The sequence below is a fragment of the Rhinopithecus bieti genome, unplaced genomic scaffold, assembly GCF_001698545.2.
Source record: "Rhinopithecus bieti isolate Rb0 unplaced genomic scaffold, ASM169854v2 scaffold_5476, whole genome shotgun sequence".
In the NCBI taxonomy this organism is placed as follows: domain Eukaryota; kingdom Metazoa; phylum Chordata; class Mammalia; order Primates; family Cercopithecidae; genus Rhinopithecus; species Rhinopithecus bieti.
Window position 1 is genome coordinate 2,706,970 of NW_016805433.1, and position 11,180 is coordinate 2,718,149.

Sequence of the window (11,180 nt, forward strand, 5' to 3'; positions counted from 1 at the left end):
ATAAGTTGTACAGGGGCCAAGGAAAATCTTCCCCTTTACCCTCCTGAAATTTCACTGAAACTTGACTCACAAAAGGCAGATTAATTGGAGAAAAGGCATGCAAATGTATTAACATACAATGGTGGAGAAACGTAGAGTGATTATTCCCAATCCTCAATGGGGTGCAGAAGCTTATATATCATCTTGAGGTTACAGAAAGAATGGGGGCTCACAGCATGACCCAAAACAGGCTATGGTGACAAACCAGGTTATGGTGGCTAGACAGGTCATGGGAGGGAGAGAAGAGGAGGCTTGGCCAGCAAAGGTGGTCTTGCTACATAGATGAAACCTCACAGGTAACAGCCCTCAGAGAGGGTAAATGATGCTAAATATTTCTTCCAAACTTTTAAAGATGTCAGCCTCTCCATTAATCTTTCCTAGATCTGAACAAGGGAAGGCCCGGCTGCATCAATGCAGATTCTCTACAGATGCAAATCTGCCCTGCAGAAGGCAGCTTAACTACTTCTGTTTGTTGACCCTCTGAATAGCCATCTCAAAATATGTCAAAAATATATATACATACATGTGCCAGAAGATGCTTAGACATCCTGAAGTCTTCTGAGGTTGAAGTGGAGCTCATGACTCAGGAAAGAAGATGGTATAGAAGCCATAATTGGGGGAAGTAAGGGTAAGAGGAGGCTGCAACGCCAGCGGAGGAGGCAGGAACCGGAGCGCGAGCAGAAGCCGGGTGGGCACCATGGCTGGGATCACCACCATCGAGGCGGTGAAGCGCAAGATCCAGGTTCTGCAGCAGCAGGCAGAGGTGGCTCGTAAGTTGGTGATCATTGAAGGAGACTTGGAACGCACAGAGGAACAACCTGAGCTGGCAGAGTCCCATTGCCGAGAGATGGATGAGCAGATTAGACTGATGGACCAGAACCTGACGTGTCTGAGTGCTGCTGAAGAAAAGTACTCTCAAAAAGAAGATAAATATGAGGAAGAGATCAAGATTCTTACTGATAAACTCAAGGAGGCAGAGACCCGTGCTGAGTTTGCTGAGAGATCGGTAGCCAAGCTGGAAAAGACAATTGATGACTTGGAAGATAAACTGAAATGCACCAAAGAGGAGCACCTCTGTACACAAAGGATGCTGGACCAGACTCTGCTTGACCTGAATGAGATGTAGAACGCCCCAGTCCCACCCTGCTGCTGCTCCTCCCTCTGACCCAGACTCCGCCTGAGGCCAGCTTGCCCAAAGCTGACCTTTAACTGAGGGCTGATCTTTAACTGGAAGACTGCTTTCTCCTTTCGCCGCCCACTCCTTCCCTGTGTCTTTTTCGCCAAACTGTCTCTGCCTCTTCCCAGACATTCCAGCTAGGCTAGAGGCTGAGCACCTTCGGAAACAACGTTTAAGGGAATGTGAGCACAATGCATAATGTCTTTAAAAAGCATGTTGTGATGTACACATTTTGTAATTACCTTTTTGTTGCTTTGTAGCAAACATTTGTAAAACATTCAAAATAATTCCACAGCCCTGAAGCAGCAATCGAATCCCTTTCTCACTTTTGGAAGGTGACTTTTCACCTTAGTGCATATTCCCCTCTCCACAGAGGAGAGGAAAATGTATAGGCCTGCCTTACTGAGAGCCAAACAGAGCCCAGGGAGACTCCACTATGGGAAACCTCAATGCTCTGTACAAAGTACTAGCTAAACTAGAAAGGTGATTCCAGGAGGAGTTGGCCAAACAACAAAAACAAAAAAATGTGCTGTTCAAGTTTTCAGCTTTAAGATATCTTTGGATAATGTTATTTCTATTTTTATTTTTTTTTTTCATTAGAAGTGACCAAATTAAGATGGTAAGACCTCTGAGACCAAAATTTTGTACCATCTCTACCCCTCCCAACTGCTTAACAGAATGGATCATGTCCCCTTATGTTGAGATGACCACTTAATTGCTTTCCTGCCTCCAAGAAAAGAAAGAAAGAAAGAAAGAAAGAGAGAGAGAGAGAGNAAAGGCCGGGTGTGGTGGCTCACGCCTATAATCCCAGTACTTTGGGAGGTCAAGACGAGCGGATCATGAGGTCAGGAGTTTGAGACCAGCTTGACCAACATGGTGAAACCCCATCTCTGCTAAAAATACAAAACTTAGCCAGGCGTGGTGGCATGCTCCTGTAATCCCAGCTACTCAAGAGGCTGAGGCAGGAGAATCACTTGAACCTGGGAGGCAGAGGTTGCAGTGAGCCGACATCGTGCCACTGCATTACAGCCTGGTGACACAGTGAAACTCCATCTCAAAAAAAAAAAAAAAAAAAAAGGCATTATAATGTCAAATTCAAAATTATATATATTCTTTCTTGGAAATTACCTGCAGTACAAAAAAATCCAGCCACAAAAAGAATACAGTTCAGAAAAAAAAAATGGTTAATAAATATCTGATAAGGTGCTAGATCACGTTTTTTATTAAATAAATGCATATTAAAATAACAATGTTATGTCATGTTTTACTGCCAGATTGGCAAAGATTAAAAACAGACACTCTCCGACACATGCTGCTAGTAAGAGCACAGGTTGGCACAAGCTTTTTGGATGGCATTTTCATAGTATTTATCCAAATTTCAAACACATCTGGTCTTTGACCCAGCGATTCCATATCTAGAAATTTACCGTACAGATATATCACATAAGCATATAACAACATGTATCACAAAGTTATTTATTGTAGCAGTATTTGTAATAGTGAAAATCTAAAATCATTTTAATTGTAGTCCAGAGACAATGAAATATATTACAGTGTATCATACTGTGACATATCTACATGGCATTGACAGATTGTTAAGTAGAGAATGCTAGTTATATGATTGTGTGTGTGTGCTATAAGTCCATTTGTGGGGAAATATTGTACATGCTGAAACATCTGTAATGATGCATATGAAATTGTTGTGACTCCTGCCACTGGAATTTAAATGAGGAGAAAAAAAAAAAAAAGGACAATTTCTTTTTTTCTCAACTATTTCTGTTTATACAAACATACACTACTTTTATAATAAAATATTTTAATTCAGTCACCATTTTGCATTACTACACAATCTGTAAAACAATCTAAAATACAATTAAACTCTACTGTAAAATTAACTGATAATTAAACTTTACATTCACTGTGGGTGGTATTTTAAGATGACAATGAATTGAGGTACAAATGTAGCACAGATAAAAGTCTAGAAAAGTGAAATTTAGGCCAGGCATGGTGGCTCATGCCTGTAATCCCAGAACTTTAGGAGGCTGAGGCGGGAGGTTAGCTTGAGCCCAGGAGTTCAAGGGTAGCTGGGCTACATAGGGAGACCCCATCTCTACAAAAATTTTTAAGGCCGGGCACAGTGGCTCACGCCTGTAATCCCAGCACTTTGGGAGGCCAAGGCGGGCGGATCACGAGATCAGAAGATCGAGACCATCCTGGCTAATGTGGTGAAACCCCATCTCTACTAAAAATACAAAAAATTAGCCAGGCGTGGTGGCGGGCGCCTATAGTTCCAGCTACTCAGGAGGCTGAGGCAGGAGAATGACCTGAACCCGGGAGGCGGAGCTTGCAGTGAGCCAAGATGGCGCCACTGCACTCCAGCCTGGGCAACAGAGCAAGACTCCATCTCAAAAAAAAAAAAAAAGTAAATTAGTTGGGTGTGAAGGTGCATGCCTGTAGTCCCAGCTACTCAGGAGGTTGAGGTGGAAGGATTGCTTCAGTCCAGGAGGTTGAGGCTGTAGTGAGCCGAGATCATACCGCTGCACTCCACCCTGGGTGATAGAATGAGATCCTGTCTCAAGAAAAAGAGTGAAATGTAAAGGTTGGTAGCTTTTTAATCTATATAGATAATGCACAGTAGTAATGTAAATGAACTACTAAACTCAGTTTTATATTATGAGATAAAGTTATTGTAAATGTGATTATATATATATGTGTGTGTATGTGTGTGTGTGTTTTGTATATATAATATATATATATAATATAGTATTTTTTTTTTTTTTTTTTTTTTTTTTTTCTTGAGACAAGAACTCACTCTGTCCCACCCAGACAGATTTTAGTGAATTTCAGGAGGGTAAAGGGAAAGTTTTTCCTTGGCCTCTATATCAACTTATACACCCCTTATTTCCCTGCTTCCAAGCAGTGGAGGTACAACTAGTAGCACACTCTTCGGCTCACTGAAACCTCCTCTCAAAAATACTGGGCTCAACAACACATCCCACCTCAGCTCCCCCAGTAACACATACAGGCATGTGGCACCATGCCCACTATTTTTTTTCTTTTTTTTTTTGTATTTTTAGATAGAGATGGAGTTTTGCCATGAACACAACTACACAACATCGAACTCCTGAGCTGAAAGTGACAAACCTGCCTTGGGCCTCTCACAGTACTGGGATTACAGGCGTGAGCCACCGAACCCGGCCAGAAATATATTTTTAAAAGGCCAACGTGAACTGCTTTATTCTATACCTTAAATCTCCAAGTCCCTATATTCTCCTATTGCCATCTTTAATTGAAAGGACAGTAGAAGCTATTTTGCAGGCCAGGGCTTACAACGAATTTTCCTCACTTCCTTATCTCTGCCCTACAGAAAGGCTGGGTTATTTTGGAGTAAATGGACAGGGGTCTTGATACCTGTATGCTGTGTCTACAGAGAAAACATTGCGTGGTTATAGTGGGGCAGCTGTACTTCCCGCTGCATTGGAAGCAGGGAAATAAGGGATAATAAAGTTGCAGGGGCCAAGGAAACTTCCCCTTTACCCTCCTGAAATTTCACTGAAAAACTTGACTCACAAAGGCAGATTAATTGGAGAAAAGGCATTGCAAATGTATTAACATACAAATGGTGGAGAAACGTGAAGTGATTATTCCCAATCCTCAATGGGGTGCCAGAGCCTTATATTCATCTTTGAGGTTACAGAAAGAATGGGGGCTCACAGCATGACCAAAACAGGCTATGGTGACAAACCCAGGTTATGGTGGCTAGACAGGTCATGGGAGGGAGAAAGAGGAGCTTGGCCCAGCAAAGGTGGTCTTGCTACTAGATGAAACCTCCAGGTAACAGCCCTCAGAGAGGGTAAATGATGCTAAAATACTTTCTTCCAAACTTTTAAAGATGTCAGCCTCTCATTAATTCTTTCCTAGATCTGAACAAGGGAAGGCCCGGCTGCATCAATGTCAGATTTCTCTACAGATGGCAATTGCCCCTGCAGAAGGCGCTGAACTACTTCTGTTTGTTGACCCATCTGAATAGTCCATCTCAAAATAGTCAAAAATATATATACATACATGGTGCCAGAAGATGCTTAGACATCCATGAAGTCTTCTGAGGTTGAAGTGGAGCTCATGACTCAGGAAAAGAAGATTGGTATAGAAGCCATAATTGGGGGAAGTAAGGGTAAGAGGAGGCTGCAACGCCAGCGGAGGAGGCAGAACCGGAGCGCGGAGCAGAAGCCGGGTGGGCACACCATGGCTGGGATCCCACCATCGAGGCGGTGAAGCGCAGATCCAGGTTCTGCAGCAGCAGGCCAATGATGCAGAGGAGCGAGCTGAGCGCCTCCAATGAGGTGAGAGAAAGGCGGGCCCCGGAACAGGCTTGAGGGCTGAGGTGGGGCCTCCTTGAACCGGAGGATCCAGCTGGTGTGAAGAGGAGTTGGGCCCGTGCTCAGGAGCGCCTGGCCACTGCCCTGCAAAAACTGGAAGAAAGCGCGGAAAAACTTTGATGAGAAGTTGAGAGAGTAATGAGTTATGAAAACCGGCCCTTAAAATACTGAAGAAAAGATGGAACTCCAGGAAATCCAACTCAAAGAAGCTAGGCACTTGCCAGAAAGGCCAGATAGGAATGTATGAAGAGTGGCCTCGTAATGGTTGATTCATGAAAGGGAGGACTGGGAACGCACAGAAGGAACAACCCTGAGCTGGCAGATCCCATTCCGAGAGATGGATGAGCAAGATTTAAGACTGATGGAGCCAGAACCTGACCGTTCTAGTGCTGCTGAAGAAAGTCTCTCAAAAAGAAGTAAATATTGAGGAAAAGATCAAGATTCTTACTGATAAACTCAAGGGAAGGCCAGAGACCCGTGCTGAAGTTGCTGAGAAGAATCGATAGCCAACCGGGAAAGACAATTGATGGACTTTGGAAGATAAACCTGAAATGCACCAAAGAGGGAGCACCCTCTGGTAACAAAGGAAACCCTGGCAGACCTCTGCTTGACCTGAATGGAGATGTAGAACGCCCCAGTTCCCCCTGCTGCTGCTCCTCCCTCTTGAACCCAGACTCGGCCTGAGGCCAGCTTGCCCAAAGTTGACCCTTTAACTGGAGAGGCTGATCTTTAACTGGAAGACTTGCTTTCTTCCTTTCGCCGCCCAACTCCTTCTGTGTCCTTTTTTCGCCAAACTGTCCTGCCCGTCTTCCAGACATTCCAGCTAGGCTAGAGCTGAGCACCTTCCCGGAAAATCAACGTTAAGGGATGTGAGCACAAAATGCATAATGTCTTTAAAAAAAGCCATTGTTGGTGAATGTAACACCATTTTGTAATTACTTTTTGTTGCTTTTGTAGCCAAACATTTGTAAAAAATTCCTCAAAATAATTCCACAGCCCTGAAGCCAGCAAATCGAATCCCTTCTCATTTTGGAAGGTGACTTTTTCACCTTAGTGGCCATATTCCCCTCTCCCACAGAGGAGAGGAAAATTATAGGCCCTGCCTTTACTGTGGAGAGCCAAACAGAGCCCCAGGAGACTCCACTATGGGAACCTCAATGGCCTGTACAAAGACTAGCTAAACTAGAAGGTGATTTCCCAGGAGGAGTGGCCAAACACACAAAAACCCAAAAAAATGTGCTGTTTCAAGTTTTCAGCTTTAAGATAATCTTTGGATAATGGTTTTATCTATTTTTATTTTTTTTTTCATTAGGAATGGACCCAATTAATGATGGTAAGAACTCTGAGGACAAAATTTTTGTACCATCTCTACCCCCTTCCCCACCTGCTTAACAGGAAATGGATCATTCCCCTGTATGTTGAGGAATGACCACTTAATGCTTTCTGCCTCCAAGAAGAAAGAAAGAAAGAAGAAGAGAGAGAGAGAGAGAGAAGAAAGAGAGGAGAGAGAGAGAGAGAGAAAAGGAAGGAGAAGAAGGAAGGGGAGGAGGAAGAAGGAGGAAGGGAAGGAAGGAAGGAAGGAAGGAAGAAGGATTGTGTTTTTTTGCCACTTGATTTTAGCCATATTCATCCTCATACCCCTTTTCCGGGTTTTTTGAAGCTGCTGTCTGTAGAAGTGCCATCTCATTGTGGCTTTGTATCCAGTCCAGTGGCTGGAGAACTTTGAATAGCCCCTTATGTACAAACTTTTTAAATTTTATATTATCTTGAAACCTTCTTCTTTGGGTTTGGTGGCACCCTGGCCCCATCGGCTGTGACAGCCTCAGCATCCGGTTGGGGTGGCAGTTTGTTGTCTTTTTATATTCCTTTCCCACAGTCCATTTTCCTTGGTAAGCTGTCTAGGATATGTGTTTAGGTGTACATCCCTGCACTTATTGGCTAAATATTACTCTACCTTTGATGTGGGTCCACGGGGCCCAATGGGAGAAAGAGAAATCAAATAGTGCCCAATGTTTTTGATACTGAATATTGCAGTGTCTTTTTGAAATAAAGAACCAGTCCCCTCCAACCACCTCAAAAAAAAAAAAAAAAAAAAAAGAAGCCCTAATTGTAATTTGGTACAGGAATATTATTTATATTAATATATGTTATATATATTATATATGTGTATATATAAGTATATATATAATATATAAGAGAGAGACAGTGTGTGTGTGTGTGTATATATATATATTTTTTTTGAGACAGAGTCTCATTCTGTCACCCAGGTTAGAGTGCAGTGGCATGATCTAGGCTCACTGCAGCTGCCACATCCTGGGTTCAAGTGATTTTCCTGCCTTATGCTCCCAAGTAGCTGGAATTATAGGCATGTGCCATGACACCAGCTAATTTTTGTATTTTCACAAAAATATTTCTTCCAGACTTGCTTTCCCCATGCTGGCCAGGCTGGTTTTGAACTCCTGATCTCAAGTGATCCACCTGCCTCAGCCTCCCAAAGTGCTGGGATTACAGGTGTGAGCCACCATGCCCAGTCAAGAAATGTATTCTGAGGTAAAATATTTTTATTTCTTTTACTTGCTAGGTTTTGCCTATGACTAGAAGAATAAACTAAGTGTCCTCTACTATATACCTAAAAGGGTATTGGATACAGAACACAGGAAAGAAGATGCTGGAAATGCTGAGATACTGAGGAGGGATCTGTGGACCAACCATATCAGGGCCCTGCAAATAACTGGGTATAGCAGTTGTTTGTTCCCATGTCAGTCTTCCTACCAAGCTAAAATCTCCTGGGATACAATTATCATAGTGATTGTCACATAGTAGGTTCTCATTAAATACAGATTTGGTTAAATGGATGGATCAATAGATGAGTGACAGAAGAAAGACTCCTTAGAGACTTGTGCAAACTCCCTAAATGAAGGGGGAGGATAAAATATTCAGGTGACATGAATCAGAGGGAATAGCAGAAAACCATGCCAGGGAGAATAAGAATGGGAATCTTGAGCTGTCTCAATGTATGGTACACTTGCAGGGCCTTATATACTTGTAACATAGGATAACCCAAAGAAATACATAACTGTAGAAGTCACATAGCTCAAAGTCAAGATGGGGCGCATCTAGATTTCCTCCAAGGAGAGGGAATTCCATTCTTCCTGGATGAGGAGAACTTTGGAGAGTTTGCATAAAATAATTCATGCCATTTGCCTGCTCGGAATATATTACTCCCTACCAATTCTATACCATCTTCTTTCCTGAGCCATGAGCCCCACTTCAAGCCCAGAAACTTTAATATCTAAAGAAATTTCAGGATATCTAAGCACCTTCTGGCACACTCAGGAGCAGAGTTGCTGCTGTTGCCACTATAACAAATACCAATACTCTTATCACCACTGTTATCATGACCACCATAACCACTACCGTTAGATGAGAGTGAAACCATCCAATAGTAAATCAGGATCCTAAAACATGTCTGGGATCTTCGTCAATCAGAATGGTATCTCTTCCTTTCTTGCTTTGAGTATTAAACAGCAGGAGGAGAGCAGAAGGGAGACAGAATTTTCCCTTTAGTTATATCCATATCTATAGATCTATGTTTATATTACTAAAAGTGTATTAGGGAAGCTTCAAGAATTGGGAAAAGAACTTTAAAGACCCAAAAGATTCTAGGGCTTCAGAAATTCAAGCTGGGATTCAATATCTCCAGAATTTTCTCTCTTGCCCTTTCATTTTTGCTTACTTCTGCTTGACTTCATTCTCTCCCATAACAGATGGACTTTCCCCACTGATAGAAAACCTATCTGCCAGCAGCTTGGGCTTATATCATCCCAGTTATTTTCTCCAAAAGAGAGTATATATTCTCAGCTTCATTTTGAAGATTTCCAGGGAAAATTTTCTGAGTGACTTGTTATGTACTTATCCCTGGACCAATCATTATGATCAAAAGGATGGTTTACTTTGGAGTGGGCAGCCTATATAGCATGTCCACTCTTAGGCCAGGGAGTGAAGTCTTATGATCGGCAGCTCCACAAAAACCACATGGGATGCATGGTGGGGGCAATGATGCCCTTCTCCTGAAGGAAGGGAAAGAAAAAAAAATGCTTCAGATGTCCACAAAATAGATAAAAGTAGATAGGTAGGCAGGTAGGTAGATATATATATGGTAGAGAGAGAGAGGAAGCAGGTTCATTAGCTAACTATATAGCTGATAAACAGATGTGTTAGTGCTCATATAGGGTTTAATATTTGTTCTCTTTTTTTAAGATTTATTTTTGCTATCTCTCCTATTCATTTTTTCAAATATATTATAAAATTGTTGTCATAAACCAAAGAAATAGAAAAACCTGTTTATATCTTAATTAGAATTTATGACATCCAGGAGTAATTAGGAAAGAACAGACATCTTCATAACATTAGACTTCCTGTCCAAATGTACAGCATAGCTTTACAACTTTTCACTCATTCAATCTTTTTCAATATCCCAAAAAGTTTTTGTAGATCTTTTATGTAATATAAGTGAGAGATTATTCGCATAATAGCTAGCACCAAAACAGTCTTTGATCAGAAAAACACCTTAATAAGGTAGAGGTAGGGCCTCCACACAGTGTTGTTCAGTCTGTGCACTGCACAACTCTTGGTGCACCATTTACATGGACTACAATGTAAACAAATCCTCTGGAGTTATACACTGAAGCCACTCTGAGAGGAAGATGAAACTATTCACAGGAGCCAAAGCAATGAGAAGGGAGGCTAAGTTGCTTGTATGAGAACATCAGAAAAGTTTACTTTATCTCTTAAATGAGAACAGAAGAGAAAAAATAATCAGAAAGATGGTAAGGCCAAAAGAGAAGCTTGTGGGATGGTGGAAGGATGAGTGGCACATCGGTGAAGTGGCCGGTGAGAAAACCTTGGTGGGATGAACAAGAGACTTTTTAGAACAAGAATGTTCTACAGTTAATTTTCCGTTATTTGAAATCATGAGTAAAATTTCTGCTACTTGGTACGGTGTTTTCATTCAAGGTTAATTTCTGAAGGGAGAAGGGAACAGAAAGCATGGGTTATAACCCAGCTTGTGTCAAGCTGAGATAAAGGAATACACACAATCACGTAGAGAATAGAACAAAAATTCAGGGCCTGGGAATGAGAATTTGAGCCAATCATACCTGAAAGTCAGTGTTCCAGGGTAGGGGGACCCCTGCTGATACCTAAATTGAATTTCTAGTGACTTTATACCACTCTTAGGAGGATTCTGTAAATTACTTCATGTTTTTTTTTTCTTGCCCTTATAAATGGGACCTTATTTTCTATAATATTTTTCTGCCAGTTCTTGCAGATTCCAGAAGTCTGTCGGTCAGTCTATCTCTCTCTCTTTCATTCTCTTGTGCTCTCTCCCTCTCTCTATGTCTGTCTATCTATCTATTTATCTATATTACATGAATATATAAGCATATATGAAATATAAATGGATGGTCTGGTTTTTATCTGATATGATTTCCATTTAGACCAAGTAATTTCTTTTAGCATTGCTTGTAGTCGAAGTCAATTGCTAACAAATTCTCTTACTTTTTATTTGAAAATGTCTTTATTTT

At 41.6% G+C, this 11,180-nt stretch overlaps 1 pseudogene across 1 annotated transcript; it reads left to right on the plus strand.

Moving 5' to 3' along the window:
• Nucleotides 1-687: 687 nt before the first annotated feature.
• LOC108529933 (tropomyosin alpha-3 chain pseudogene) lies at nucleotides 688-1,558 on the plus strand (annotated as a pseudogene). Its single transcript, XR_001885718.1, has one exon. The product of XR_001885718.1 is annotated as a tropomyosin alpha-3 chain pseudogene (transcript).
• The last annotated feature ends 9,622 nt before the right edge of the window (nucleotides 1,559-11,180 follow it).